Here is a 13,768-nt window from a genome sequence, read left to right on the forward strand (position 1 = left end):
ACTTCTAATAGGTTGTAATTATTCAGATGTTGTGGGTTCGAGTCCCACCAAAGTCATTCTTTAGCTTCAAATGCAAACATTTAAAATTTACTTAAAATGATACATAACATAGACATTGTATATGGGAGACCTGTATACTATATATACAAAGTAATTATAGGCTGTTGACATAAAAATCATTTAAATGTAAGACCTGTTACAAATCAATTTTAGATACTTTAAATCAATAACTGGTAATAAAAATGTGGATGGTTATTTTTAACCAGCAATGAAAATATTATGTTGAGTCTGCTCACGTAGGAATACAAAGCTTAAAGTGTATCTACAGTACACTCAAAATCATAAAAAATCATTAGATGGGTATTACAAATAACCTACACAATTGCTAAAACCTGATATAGGACTTGCACTTGAAAACAGCAAGAGGAAGACTCAGAAATAGCTGTTGCATTTGGGAGAAATTTTATAAATATCTGACACTCGATAGCCATGTAATTATTATAATATAAATTAATAAAAATATCTATACTGGTAAAAATATAAAACCTATATAATTGTTACCAAAATGTTTCTGTCTTCAGTTTCTTTGCAACAAACACTCAATCAGACATGGTGCAATTGTCCCCATATTGATTTGCACCTCACACATAGTGGGAGCTATTTCTGAAATCATTACAAAAATTTTACTCTCACTCTACGATACTCTCTTTACAGCATACTTAAAAAATAGAAAAATAAAAAGATTAGTTTCATCACAGATTGTGTCATTTAAAACATAAGAGTATTCAACACATTGTACTGTTGATGCAAAAATATGATACATCAGTGGCTCTGTGGCGCAATGGATAGCGCATTCGACTTCTAGTAGGTTGTAGTTATTCAAAGGTTGTGGGTTCGAGTCCCACCAGAGTCGTTCTTTAGTTTCAAATGCAAAGATTTAAAGTTTACTTACAATAATACATAACGTAGACATTGTATACAGGAGACTTATTTACTATATATATATACAAAGTAATGATAGGCTAGTGACATTAAAATCATTTAAATGTAAGACCAGTTACAAATCAATTTTAGATACTTTAAATCAATAACTGTTAATAAAAATGTGGATGGTTATTTTTAACCAGCAATCAAAATATTATGTTGAGTCTGCTCATGTAGGAATACAAAGCTTGAAGTGTATCTACAGTACACTCAAAAATCATAAAAAATCCTTAGATGGGTATTACAAATAACCTACACAATTGCTAAAACCTGATATAGGACTTGCACTTGAAAACAGCAAGAGGAAGACTCAGACATAGCTGTTGCATTTGGGAGCAATGTTATAAATATCTGACACTCGATAGCCATGTAATTATTATAATATAAATTAATATAAATATCTATACTGGTAAAAATACAAAACCTATATAAATGTTACCAAAATGTTTCTGTCTTCAGTTTCTTTGCAACAAACACTCAATCAGACATGGTGCAATTGTCCCCATATTGATTTGCACCTCACACAAAGTGGGAGCTATTTCTGAAATCATTACAAAAATTTTACTCTCACTCTACGATACTCTCTTTACAGCCTACTTAAAAAATAGAAAAATAAAAAGATTAGTTTCATCACAGATTGTCATTTAAAACATAAGAGTATTCAACACATTGTAATGTTGAAACAAAAACGTGGTACATCAGTGGCTCTGTGGTGCAATGGACAGCGCATTGGACTTCTAGTAGGTTGTAGTTATTCAAAGGTCTTGTGTTCGAGTCCCTCCAGAGTCTTTCTTTAGTTTCAAATGCAAACATTTAAACTTTACTTACAATAATACATAACGTAGACATTGTATATAGGAGACTTATTTACTATATATATATATACAAAGTAATGATAGGCTGGTGACATAAAAATCTTTTAAATGTAAGATCACCAATTACAAATCAATTTTCGAAACTTTAAATCAATAACTGCTGATCAAAAATGCTTATTGTTATATTTGACCAGCAACCAAATTCAATGTTGAGTCTGCTCAGCTAGCTATGCAGACCTTGAAGGGTATCTACACTCAAAAAACATGAAATCCTTTTTACCTGTAATCCTTACATGGTTATCACATATTAGCTAAATAATTGCTTAAACCTGATATAGGACTTGCACTCGAAATCAGCAGCCGGAAAACTCAGACAGGGATGTTGCATTCAAGAGGAATGTTGGAAATATCTGACACAGGTTAGCAACATTATCATTATAGTATGAAATAATATGAATATCTACACTGTTAAGCACTCTAAACATTAAATACATTTTAGAAAATATTTTGGTCTTTAGTTTGTATTGCAATAAACAGTTACTATTTCACACAGGGTGCAATTGTCCCCACATTTTTTTGCACCTCACACAATGAGGATGCTATTTCTGAAATCAGTATAAAATTTTGGCTCTTACTCTACAATACTCTGTATATACATCCTACTAAAAAAATAAAGATATAATAGATTTGTTTCATCACAGATTGTAGCTTTTAAAACATGAAAGTATTCTACAAGTTGAACTGTCGATACAAACGCTTGCTGCCTCAGTGGCTCTGTGGCACAATGGATAGCGCATTTGACTTCTAGTAGGTTGTAGTTATTCAGATGTTGTTGGTTCGAGTCCCACCAGAGTCATTCTTTAGCTTCAAATGCAAACATCTAAAATTTACTTAAAATGATACATAACATAGACATTGTATATGGGAGACCTGTATACTATATATACAAAGTAATTATAGGCTGTTGACATAAAAATCATTTAAATGTAAGACCAGTTACAAATCAATTTTAGATACTTTACATCAATAACTGGTAATAAAAATGTGGATGGTTATTTTTAACCAGCAATGAAAATATTATGTTGAGTCTGCTCACGTAGGAATACAAAGCTTAAAGTGTATCTACAGTACACTCAAAAATCATAAAAAAACATTAGATGGGTATTACAAATAACCTACACAATTGCTAAAACCTGATATAGGACTTGCACTTTAAAACAGCAAGAGGAAGACTCAGACAAAGCTGTTGCATTTGGGAGAAATTTTATAAATATCTGACACTCGATAGCCATGTAATTATTATAATATAAATTAATATAAATATCTATACTGGTAAAAATATAAAACCTATATAATTGTTACCAAAATGTTTCTGTCTTCAGTTTCTTTGCAACAAACACTCAATCAGACATGGTGCAATTGTCCCCATATTGATTTGCACCTCACTCAAAGTGGGAGCTATTTCTGAAATCATTACAAAAATGTTACTCTCACTCTACGATACTCTCTTTACAGCATACTTAAAAAATAGAAAAATAAAAAGATTAGTTTCATCACAGATTGTGTCATTTAAAACATAAGAGTATTCAACACATTGTACTGTTGATGCAAAAATATGATACATCAGTGGCTCTGTGGCGCAATGGATAGCGCATTCGACTTCTAGTAGGTTGTAGTTATTCAAAGGTTGTGGGTTCGAGTCCCACCAGAGTCGTTCTTTTGTTTCAAATGCAAAGATTTAAAGTTTACTTACAATAATACATAACGTAGACATTGTATACAGGAGACTTATTTACTATATATATATATATATATATATATATACAAAGTAATGATAGGCTAGTGACATTAAAATCATTTAAATGTAAGACCAGTTACAAATCAATTTTAGATACTTTAAATCAATAACTGTTAATAAAAATGTGGATGGTTATTTTTAACCAGCAATCAAAATATTATGTTGAGTCTGCTCATGTAGGAATACAAAGCTTGAAGTGTATCTACAGTACACTCAAAAATCATAAAAAATCCTTAGATTGGTATTACAAATAACCTACAGAATTGCTAAAACCTGATATAGGACTTGCACTTGAAAACAGCAAGAGGAAGACTCAGACATAGCTGTTGCATTTGGGAGCAATGTTATAAATATCTGACACTCGATAGCAATGTAATTATTATAATATAAATTAATATAAATATCTATACTGGTAAAAATACAAAACCTATATAAATGTTACCAAAATGTTTCTGTCTTCAGTTTCTTTGCAACAAACACTCAATCAGACATGGTGCAATTGTCCCCATATTGATTTGCACCTCACACAAAGTGGGAGCTATTTCTGAAATCATTACAAAAATTTGACTCTCACTCTACGATACTCTCTTTACAGCCTACTTAAAAAATAGAAAAATAAAAAGATTAGTTTCATCACAGATTGTCATTTAAAACATAAGAGTATTCAACACATTGTAATGTTGATACAAAAATGTGGTACATCAGTGGCTCTGTGGTGCAATGGACAGCGCATTGGACTTCTAGTATGTTGTAGTTATTCAAAGGTCTTGTGTTCGAGTCCCTCTAGAGTCTTTCTTTAGTTTCAAATCCAAACATTTAAACTTTACTTACAATAATACATAACGTAGACATTGTATATAGGAGACTTATTTACTATATATATATATACAAAGTAATGATAGGCTGGTGACATAAAAATCTTTTCAATGTAAGATCACGAATTACAAATCAATTTTCGAAACTTTAAATCAATAACTGCTGATCAAAAATGCTTATTGTTATATTTGACCAGCAACCAAATTCAATGTTGAGTCTGCTCAGCTAGCTATGCAGACCTTGAAGGGTATCTACACTCAAAAATCATGAAATCCTTTTTACCGGTAATCCTTACATGGTTATCACATATTAGCTAAATAATTGCTTAAACCTGAGATAAGACTTGCACTCGAAATCAGCAGCCGGAAAACTCAGACAGGGATGTTGCATTCAAGAGGAATGTTGGAAATATCTGACACAGGTTAGCAACATTATCATTATAGTATGAAATAAGATGAATATCTACACTGTTAAGCACTCTAAACATTAAATACATTTTAGAAAATATTTTGGTCTTTAGTTTGTATTGCAAAAAACAGTTACTATTTCACACAGGGTGCAATTGTCCCCACATTTTTTTGCACCTCACACAATATGGATGCTATTTCTGAAATCAGTATAACATTTTGGCTCTTACTCTACAATACTCTGTATATACATCCTACTAAAAAAGTAAAGATATAATAGATTTGTTTCATCACAGATTGTAGCTTTTAAAACATGAAAGTATTCTACAAGTTGTACTGTCGATACAAACGCTTGCTGCCTCAGTGGCTCTGTGGCACAATGGATAGCGCATTTAACTTCTAGTAGGTTGTAGTTATTCAGATGTTGTTGGTTCGAGTCCCACCAGAGTCATTCTTTAGCTTCAAATGCAAACATTTAAAATTTACTTAAAATGATACATAACATAGACATTGTATATGGGAGACCTGTATACTATATATACAAAGTAATTATAGGCTGTTGACATAAAAATCATTTAAATGTAAGACCAGTTACAAATCAATTTTAGATACTTTAAATCAATAACTGGTAATAAAAATGTGGATGGTTATTTTTAACCAGCAATGAAAATATTATGTTGAGTCTGCTCACGTAGGAATACAAAGCTTAAAGTGTATCTACAGTACACTCAAAAATCATAAAAAATCATTAGATGGGTATTACAAATAACCTACACAATTGCTAAAACCTGATATAGGACTTGCACTTTAAAACAGCAAGAGGAAGACTCAGACAAAGCTGTTGCATTTGGGAGAAATTTTATAAATATCTGACACTCGATAGCCATGTAATTATTATAATATAAATTAATATAAATATCTATACTGGTAAAAATATAAAACCTATATAATTGTTACCAAAATGTTTCTGTCTTCAGTTTCTTTGCAACAAACACTCAATCAGACATGGTGCAATTGTCCCCATATTGATTTGCACCTCACACAAAGTGGGAGCTATTTCTGAAATCATTACAAAAATGTTACTCTCACTCTACGATACTCTCTTTACAGCATACTTAAAAAATAGAAAAATAAAAAGATTAGTTTCATCACAGATTGTGTCATTTAAAACATAAGAGTATTCAACACATTGTACTGTTGATGCAAAAATATGATACATCAGTGGCTCTGTGGCGCAATGGATAGCGCATTCGACTTCTAGTAGGTTGTAGTTATTCAAAGGTTGTGGGTTCGAGTCCCACCAGAGTCGTTCTTTTGTTTCAAATGCAAAGATTTAAAGTTTACTTACAATAATACATAACGTAGACATTGTATACAGGAGACTTATTTACTATATATATATATATATATATATATATATACAAAGTAATGATAGGCTAGTGACATTAAAATCATTTAAATGTAAGACCAGTTACAAATCAATTTTAGATACTTTAAATCAATAACTGTTAATAAAAATGTGGATGGTTATTTTTAACCAGCAATCAAAATATTATGTTGAGTCTGCTCATGTAGGAATACAAAGCTTGAAGTGTATCTACAGTACACTCAAAAATCATAAAAAATCCTTAGATGGGTATTACAAATAACCTACACAATTGCTAAAACCTGATATAGGACTTGCACTTGAAAACAGCAAGAGGAAGACTCAGACATAGCTGTTGCATTTGGGAGCAATGTTATAAATATCTGACACTCGATAGCCATGTAATTATTATAATATAAATTAATATAAATATCTATACTGGTAAAAATACAAAACCTATATAAATGTTACCAAAATGTTTCTGTCTTCAGTTTCTTTGCAACAAACACTCAATCAGACATGGTGCAATTGTCCCCATATTGATTTGCACCTCACACAAAGTGGGAGCTATTTCTGAAATCATTACAAAAATTTGACTCTCACTCTACGATACTCTCTTTACAGCCTACTTAAAAAATAGAAACATAAAAAGATTAGTTTCATCACAGATTGTCATTTAAAACATAAGAGTATTCAACACATTGTAATGTTGATACAAAAATGTGGTACATCAGTGGCTCTGTGGTGCAATGGACAGCGCATTGGACTTCTAGTAGGTTGTAGTTATTCAAAGGTCTTGTGTTCGAGTCCCTCTAGAGTCTTTCTTTAGTTTCAAATCCAAACATTTAAACTTTACTTACAATAATACATAACGTAGACATTGTATAAAGGAGACTTATTTACTATATATATATATATACAAAGTAATGATAGGCTGGTGACATAAAAATCTTTTCAATGTAAGATCACGAATTACAAATCAATTTTCGAAACTTTAAATCAATAACTGCTGATCAAAAATGCTTATTGTTATATTTGACCAGCAACCAAATTCAATGTTGAGTCTGCTCAGCTAACTATGCAGACCTTGAAGGGTATCTACACTCAAAAATCATGAAATCCTTTTTACCGGTAATCCTTACATGGTTATCACATATTAGCTAAATAATTGCTTAAACCTGATATAAGACTTGCACTCGAAATCAGCAGCCGGAAAACTCAGACAGGGATGTTGCATTCAAGAGGAATGTTGGAAATATCTGACACAGGTTAGCAACATTATCATTATAGTATGAAATAAGATGAATATCTACACTGTTAAGCACTCTAAACATTAAATACATTTTAGAAAATATTTTGGTCTTTAGTTTGTATTGCAAAAAACAGTTACTATTTCACACAGGGTGCAATTGTCCCCACATTTTTTTGCACCTCACACAATGAGTATGCTATTTCTGAAATCAGTATAACATTTTGGCTCTTACTCTACAATACTCTGTATATACATCCTACTAAAAAAATAAAGATATAATAGATTTGTTTCATCACAGATTGTAGCTTTTAAAACATGAAAGTATTCTACAAGTTGTACTGTCGATACAAACGCTTGCTGCCTCAGTGGCTATGTGGCGCAATGGATAGCGCATTGGACTTCTAGTAGGTTGTAGTTATTCAGATGTTGTGGGTTCGAGTCCCACCAGAGTCATTCTTTAGCTTCAAATGCAAACATTTAAAATTTACTTAAAATGATACATAACATAGACATTGTATATGGGAGACCTATATACTATATATACAAAGTAATTATAGGCTGTTGACATAAAAATCATTTAAATGTAAGACCAGTTACAAATCAATTTTAGATACTTTAAATCAATAACTGGTAATAAAAATGTGGATGGTTATTTTTAACCAGCAATGAAAATATTATGTTGAGTCTGCTCACGTATGAATACAAAGCTTAAAGTGTATCTACAGTACACTCAAAAATCATAAAAAATCCTTAGATGGGTATTACAAATAACCTACACAATTGCTAAAACCTGATATAGGACTTGCACTTGAAAACAGCAAGAGGAAGACTCAGACATAGCTGTTGCATTTGGGAGAAATGTTATAAATATCTGACACTCGATAGCCATGTAATTACTATAATATAAATTAATATAAATATCTATACTGGTAAAAATACCAAACCTATATAAATGTTAACAAAATGTTTCTGTCTTCAGTTTCTTTGCAACAAACACTCAATCAGACATGGTGCAATTGTCCCCATATTGATTTGCACCTCACACAAAGTGGGAGCTATTTCTGAAATCATTACAAAAATTAGACTCTCACTCTACGATACTCTCTTTACAGCCTACTTAAAAAATAGAAAAATAAAAAGATTAGTTTCATCACAGATTGTCATTTAAAACATAAGAGTATTCAACACATTGGACTGTTGATACAAAAGTGTGGTATATCAGTGGCTCTGTGGTGCAATGGACAGCGCATTGGACTTCTAGTACGTTGTAGTTATTCAAAGGTCTTGTGTTCGAGTCCCACCAGAGTCGTTCTTTAGTTTCAAATGCATAGATTTAAAGTTTACTTACAATAATACATAACGTAGACATTGTATACAGGAGACTTATTTACTATATATATATATATATATATATATATACAAAGTAATGATAGGCTGGTGACATAAAAATCTTTTCAATGTAAGATCACCAATTACAAATCAATTTTCGATACTTTAAATCAATAACTGCTGATCAAAAATGCTTATTGTTATATTTAACCAGCAACCAAATTCAATGTTGAGTCTGCTCAGCTAGCTATGCAGACCTTGAAGGGTATCTACACTCAAAAAACATTAAATCCTTTTTACCTGTAATCCTTACATGGTTATCACATATTAGCTAAATAATTGCTTAAACCTGATATAGGACTTGCACTCGAAATCAGCAGCCGGAAAACTCAGACAGGGATGTTGCATTCAAGAGGAATGTTGGAAATATCTGACACAGGTTAGCAACATTATCATTATAGTATGAAATAATTTTTAAGCACTCTAAACATTAAATACATTTTAGAAAATATTTTTGTCTTTAGTTTGTATTGCAATAAACAGTTACTTTTTCACACAGGGTGCAATTGTCCCCACATTTTTTTGCACCTCACATAATGAGGATGCTATTTCTGAAATCAGTATAAAATTTTGGCTCTTACTCTACAATTCTCTGTATATACATCCTACTAAAAAAAGAAAGACATAATAGATTTGTTTCATCACAGATTGTAGCTTTTAAAACATGAAAGTATACTACAAGTTGTACTGTCGTTACAAACGCTTGCTGCTTCAGTGGCTTTGTGGCGCAATGGATAGCGCATTGGACTTCTAGTAGGTTATAGTTATTCAGAGGTTGTGGGTTCGAGTCCCAGCAGAGTCATTCTTTAGCTTCAAATGCAAACATTTAAAATTTACTTAAAATGATACATAACATAGACATTGTATATGGGAGACCTATATACTATATATACAAAGTAATTATAGGCTGTTGACATAAAAATCATTTAAATGTAAGACCAGTTACAAATCAATTTTAGATACTTTAAATCAATAACTGGTAATTAAAATGTGGATGGTTATTTTTAACCAGCAATCAAAATATTATGTTGAGTCTGCTCACGTAGGAATACAAAGCTTGAAGTGTATCTACAGTACACTCAAAAATCATAAAAAATCCTTAGATGGGTATTACAAATAACCTACACAATTGCTAAAACCTGATATAGGACTTGCACTTAAAAACAGTAAGAGGAAGACTCAGACATAGCTGTTGCATTTGGGAGCAATGTTATAAATATCTGACACTCGATAGCCATGTAATTATTATAATATAACTTAATATAAATATCTATACTGGTAAAAATACAAAACCTATATAAATGTTACCAAAATGTTTCTGTCTTCAGTTTCTTTGCAACAAACACTCAATCAGACATGGTGCAATTGTCCTACATATTGATTTGCACCTCACACAAAGTGGGAGCTATTTCTGAAATCATTACAAAAATTTGACTCTCACTCTACGATACTCTCTTTACAGCATACTTAAAAAATAGAAAAATAAAAAGATTAGTTTCATCACAGATTGTCATTTAAAACATAAGAGTATTCAACACATTGTACTGTTGATACAAAAATATGATACATCAGTGGCTCTGTGGCGCAATGGATAGCGCATTGGACTTCTAGTAGGTTGTAGTTATTCAAAGGTTGTGGGTTCGAGTCCCACCAGAGTCGTTCTTTAGTTTCAAATGCAAACATTTAAACTTTTCTTACAATTATACATAACTTAGACATTGTATACAGGAGACTTATTTACTATATATATATATATATATACACAAAGTAATTATAGGCTGTTGACATAAAAATCATTTAAATGTAAGACCAGTTACAAATCAATTTTAGATACTTTAAATCAATAACTGGTAATAAAAATGTGGATGGTTATTTTTAACCAGCAATGAAAATATTATGTTGAGTCTGCTCACGTAGGAATACAAAGCTTAAAGTGTATCTACAGTACACTCAAAAATCATAAAAAATCCTTAGATGGGTATTACAAATAACCTACACAATTGCTAAAACCTGATATAGGACTTGCACTTGAAAACAGTAAGAGGAAGACTCAGACATAGCTGTTGCATTTGAGAGCAATGTTATAAATAGCTGACACTCGATAGCCATGTAATTATTATAATATAAATTAATATAAATATCTATATTGGTAAAAATACAAAACCTATATAAATGTTACCAAAATGTTTCTGTCTTCAGTTTCTTTGCAACAAACACTCAATCAGACATGGTGCAATTGTCCCCATATTGATTTGCACCTCACACAAAGTGGGAGCTATTTCTGAAATCATTACAAAAATTTGACTCTCACTCTACGATACTCTCTTTACTGCATACTTAAAAAATAGAAAAATAAAAAGATTAGTTTCATCAAAGATTGTGTCATTTAAAACATAAGAGTATTCAACACATTGTACTGTTGATACAAAACTATGATACATCAGTGGCTCTGTGGCACAATGGATAGCGCATTGGACTTCTAGTAAGTTGTAGTTATTCAAAGGTTGTGGATTCGAGTCCCACCAGAGTCGTTCTTCAGTTTCAAATGCAAAGATTTAAAGTTTACTTACAATTATACATAACGTAGACATTGTATACAGGAGACTTATTTACTATATATATATACACAAAGTAATTATAGGCTGTTGACATAAAAATCATTTAAATGTAAGACCAGTTACAAATCAATTTTAGATACTTTAAATCAATAACTGGTAATAAAAATGTGGATGGTTATTTTTAACCAGCAATGAAAATATTATGTTGAGTCTGCTCACGTAGGAATACAAAGCTTGAAGTGTATCTACAGTACACTCAAAAATCATAAAAAATCCTTAGATGGGTATTCCAAATAACCTACACAATTGCTAAAACCTGATATAGGACTTGCACTTGAAAACAGCAAGAGGAAGACTCAGACATAGCTGTTGCATTTGGGAGCAATGTTATAAATATCTGATACTCGATAGCCATGTAATTATTATAATATAAATTAATATAAATATCTATATTGGTAAAAATACAAAACCTATATAAATGTTACCAAAATGTTTCTGTCTTCAGTTTCTTTGCAACAAACACTCAATCAGACATGGTGCAATTGTCCCCATATTGATTTGCACCTCACACAAAGTGGGAGCTATTTCTGAAATCATTACAAAAATTAGACTCTCACTCTACGATACTCTCTTTACAGCCTACTTAAAAAATAGAAAAATAAAAAGATTAGTTTCATCACAGATTGTCATTTAAAACATAAGAGTATTCAACACATTGTACTGTTGATACAAAAACGTGGTATATCAGTGGCTCTGTGGTGCAATGGACAGCGCATTGGACTTCTAGTAGGTTGTAGTTATTCAAAGGTCTTGTGTTCGTGTCCCACCAGAGTCGTTCTTTAGTTTCAAATGCAAACATTTAAACTTTACTTACAATAATACATAACGTAGACATTGTATATAGGAGACTTATTTACTATATTTATATATATATATACAAAGTAATGATAGGCTGGTGGCATAAAAATCTTTTCAATGTAAGATCACCAATTACAAATCAATTTTCGATACTTTAAATAAATAACTGCTGATCAAAAATGCTTATTGTTATATTTAACCAGCAACCAAATTCAATGTTGAGTCTGCTCAGCTAGCTATGCAGACCTTGAAGGGTATCTACACTCGAAAAAAACATTAAATCCTTTTTACCTGTAATCCTTACATGGTTATCACATATTAGCTAAATACTTGCTTAAACCTGATATAGGACTTGCACTCGAAATCAGCAGCCGGAAAACTCAGACAGGGATGTTGCATTCAAGAGGAATGTTGGAAATATCTGACACAGGTTAGCAACATTATCATTATAGTATGAAATAAGATGAATATCTACACTGTTAAGCACTCTAAACATTAAATACATTTTAGAAAATATTTTGGTCTTTAGTTTGTATTGCAATAAACAGTTACTATTTCACACAGGGTGCAATTGTCCCCACATTTTTTGCACCTCACACAATGAGGATGCTATTTCTGAAATCAGTATAAAATTTTGGCTCTTACTCTACAATACTCTGTATATACATCCTACTAAAAAAAGAAAGACATAATAGATTTGTTTCATCACAGATTGTAGCTTTTAAAACATGAAAGTATTCTACAAGTTGTACTGTCGATACAAACGCTTGCTACTTCAGTGGCTCTGTAGCGCAATGGATAGCGCATTGGACTTCTCGTAGGTTGTAGTTATTCAAAGGTTGTGGGTTCGAGTCCCACCAGAGTCATTCTTTAGCTTCAAATGCAAACATTTAAAATTTACTTAAAATGATACATAACATAGACATTGTATATGGGAGACCTATATACTATATATACAAAGTAATTATAGGCTGTTGACATAAAAATCATTTAAATGTAAGACCAGTTACAAATCAATTTTAGATACTTTAAATCAATAACTGGTAATAAAAATGTGGATGGTTATTTTTAACCAGCAATGAAAATATTATGTTGAGTCTGCTCACGTAGGAATACAAAGCTTAAAGTGTATCTACAGTACACTCAAAAATCATAAAAAATCATTAGATGGGTATTACAAATAACCTACACAATTGCTAAAACCTGATATAGGACTTGCACTTGAAAACAGCAAGAGGAAGACTCAGACATAGCTGTTGCATTTGGGAGAAATGTTATAAATATCTGACACTCGATAGCCATGTAATTATTATAATATAAATTAATATAAATATCTATACTGGTAAAAATACAAAACCTATATAAATGTTACCAAAATGTTTCTGTCTTCAGTTTTTTTGCAACAAACACTCAATCAGACATGGTGCAATTGTCCCCATATTGATTTGCACCTCACACAAAGTGGGAGCTATTTCTGAAATCATTACAAAAATTTTACTCTCACTCTACGATACTCTCTTTACAG

General features: G+C 31.3%; 8 non-coding genes across 8 annotated transcripts; all 8 read left to right on the plus strand.

Moving 5' to 3' along the window:
- The first annotated feature begins 827 nt into the window (after positions 1–827).
- On the plus strand, positions 828–913 carry TRNAR-UCU (transfer RNA arginine (anticodon UCU)). The gene is given in 2 exon segments: positions 828–864; positions 878–913. It is a non-coding gene; the product is annotated as a tRNA-Arg (tRNA).
- Positions 914–3,427: 2,514 nt separating this feature from the next.
- On the plus strand, positions 3,428–3,513 carry TRNAR-UCU (transfer RNA arginine (anticodon UCU)). The gene is given in 2 exon segments: positions 3,428–3,464; positions 3,478–3,513. It is a non-coding gene; the product is annotated as a tRNA-Arg (tRNA).
- Positions 3,514–6,043: 2,530 nt separating this feature from the next.
- Positions 6,044–6,129, plus strand: TRNAR-UCU (transfer RNA arginine (anticodon UCU)). The gene is given in 2 exon segments: positions 6,044–6,080; positions 6,094–6,129. It is a non-coding gene; the product is annotated as a tRNA-Arg (tRNA).
- Positions 6,130–7,805: 1,676 nt separating this feature from the next.
- On the plus strand, positions 7,806–7,891 carry TRNAR-UCU (transfer RNA arginine (anticodon UCU)). The gene is given in 2 exon segments: positions 7,806–7,842; positions 7,856–7,891. It is a non-coding gene; the product is annotated as a tRNA-Arg (tRNA).
- A 1,652-nt stretch (positions 7,892–9,543) lies between these two features.
- TRNAR-UCU (transfer RNA arginine (anticodon UCU)) lies at positions 9,544–9,629 on the plus strand. The gene is given in 2 exon segments: positions 9,544–9,580; positions 9,594–9,629. It is a non-coding gene; the product is annotated as a tRNA-Arg (tRNA).
- A 771-nt stretch (positions 9,630–10,400) lies between these two features.
- TRNAR-UCU (transfer RNA arginine (anticodon UCU)) lies at positions 10,401–10,486 on the plus strand. Its single transcript is given in 2 exon segments — positions 10,401–10,437; positions 10,451–10,486. It is a non-coding gene; the product is annotated as a tRNA-Arg (tRNA).
- Positions 10,487–11,272: 786 nt separating this feature from the next.
- TRNAR-UCU (transfer RNA arginine (anticodon UCU)) lies at positions 11,273–11,358 on the plus strand. The gene is given in 2 exon segments: positions 11,273–11,309; positions 11,323–11,358. It is a non-coding gene; the product is annotated as a tRNA-Arg (tRNA).
- A 1,665-nt stretch (positions 11,359–13,023) lies between these two features.
- Positions 13,024–13,109, plus strand: TRNAR-UCU (transfer RNA arginine (anticodon UCU)). The gene is given in 2 exon segments: positions 13,024–13,060; positions 13,074–13,109. It is a non-coding gene; the product is annotated as a tRNA-Arg (tRNA).
- The last annotated feature ends 659 nt before the right edge of the window (positions 13,110–13,768 follow it).

The sequence above is a fragment of the Pseudophryne corroboree genome, chromosome 4, assembly GCF_028390025.1.
Source record: "Pseudophryne corroboree isolate aPseCor3 chromosome 4, aPseCor3.hap2, whole genome shotgun sequence".
Classification (NCBI taxonomy): Eukaryota; Metazoa; Chordata; class Amphibia; order Anura; family Myobatrachidae; genus Pseudophryne; species Pseudophryne corroboree.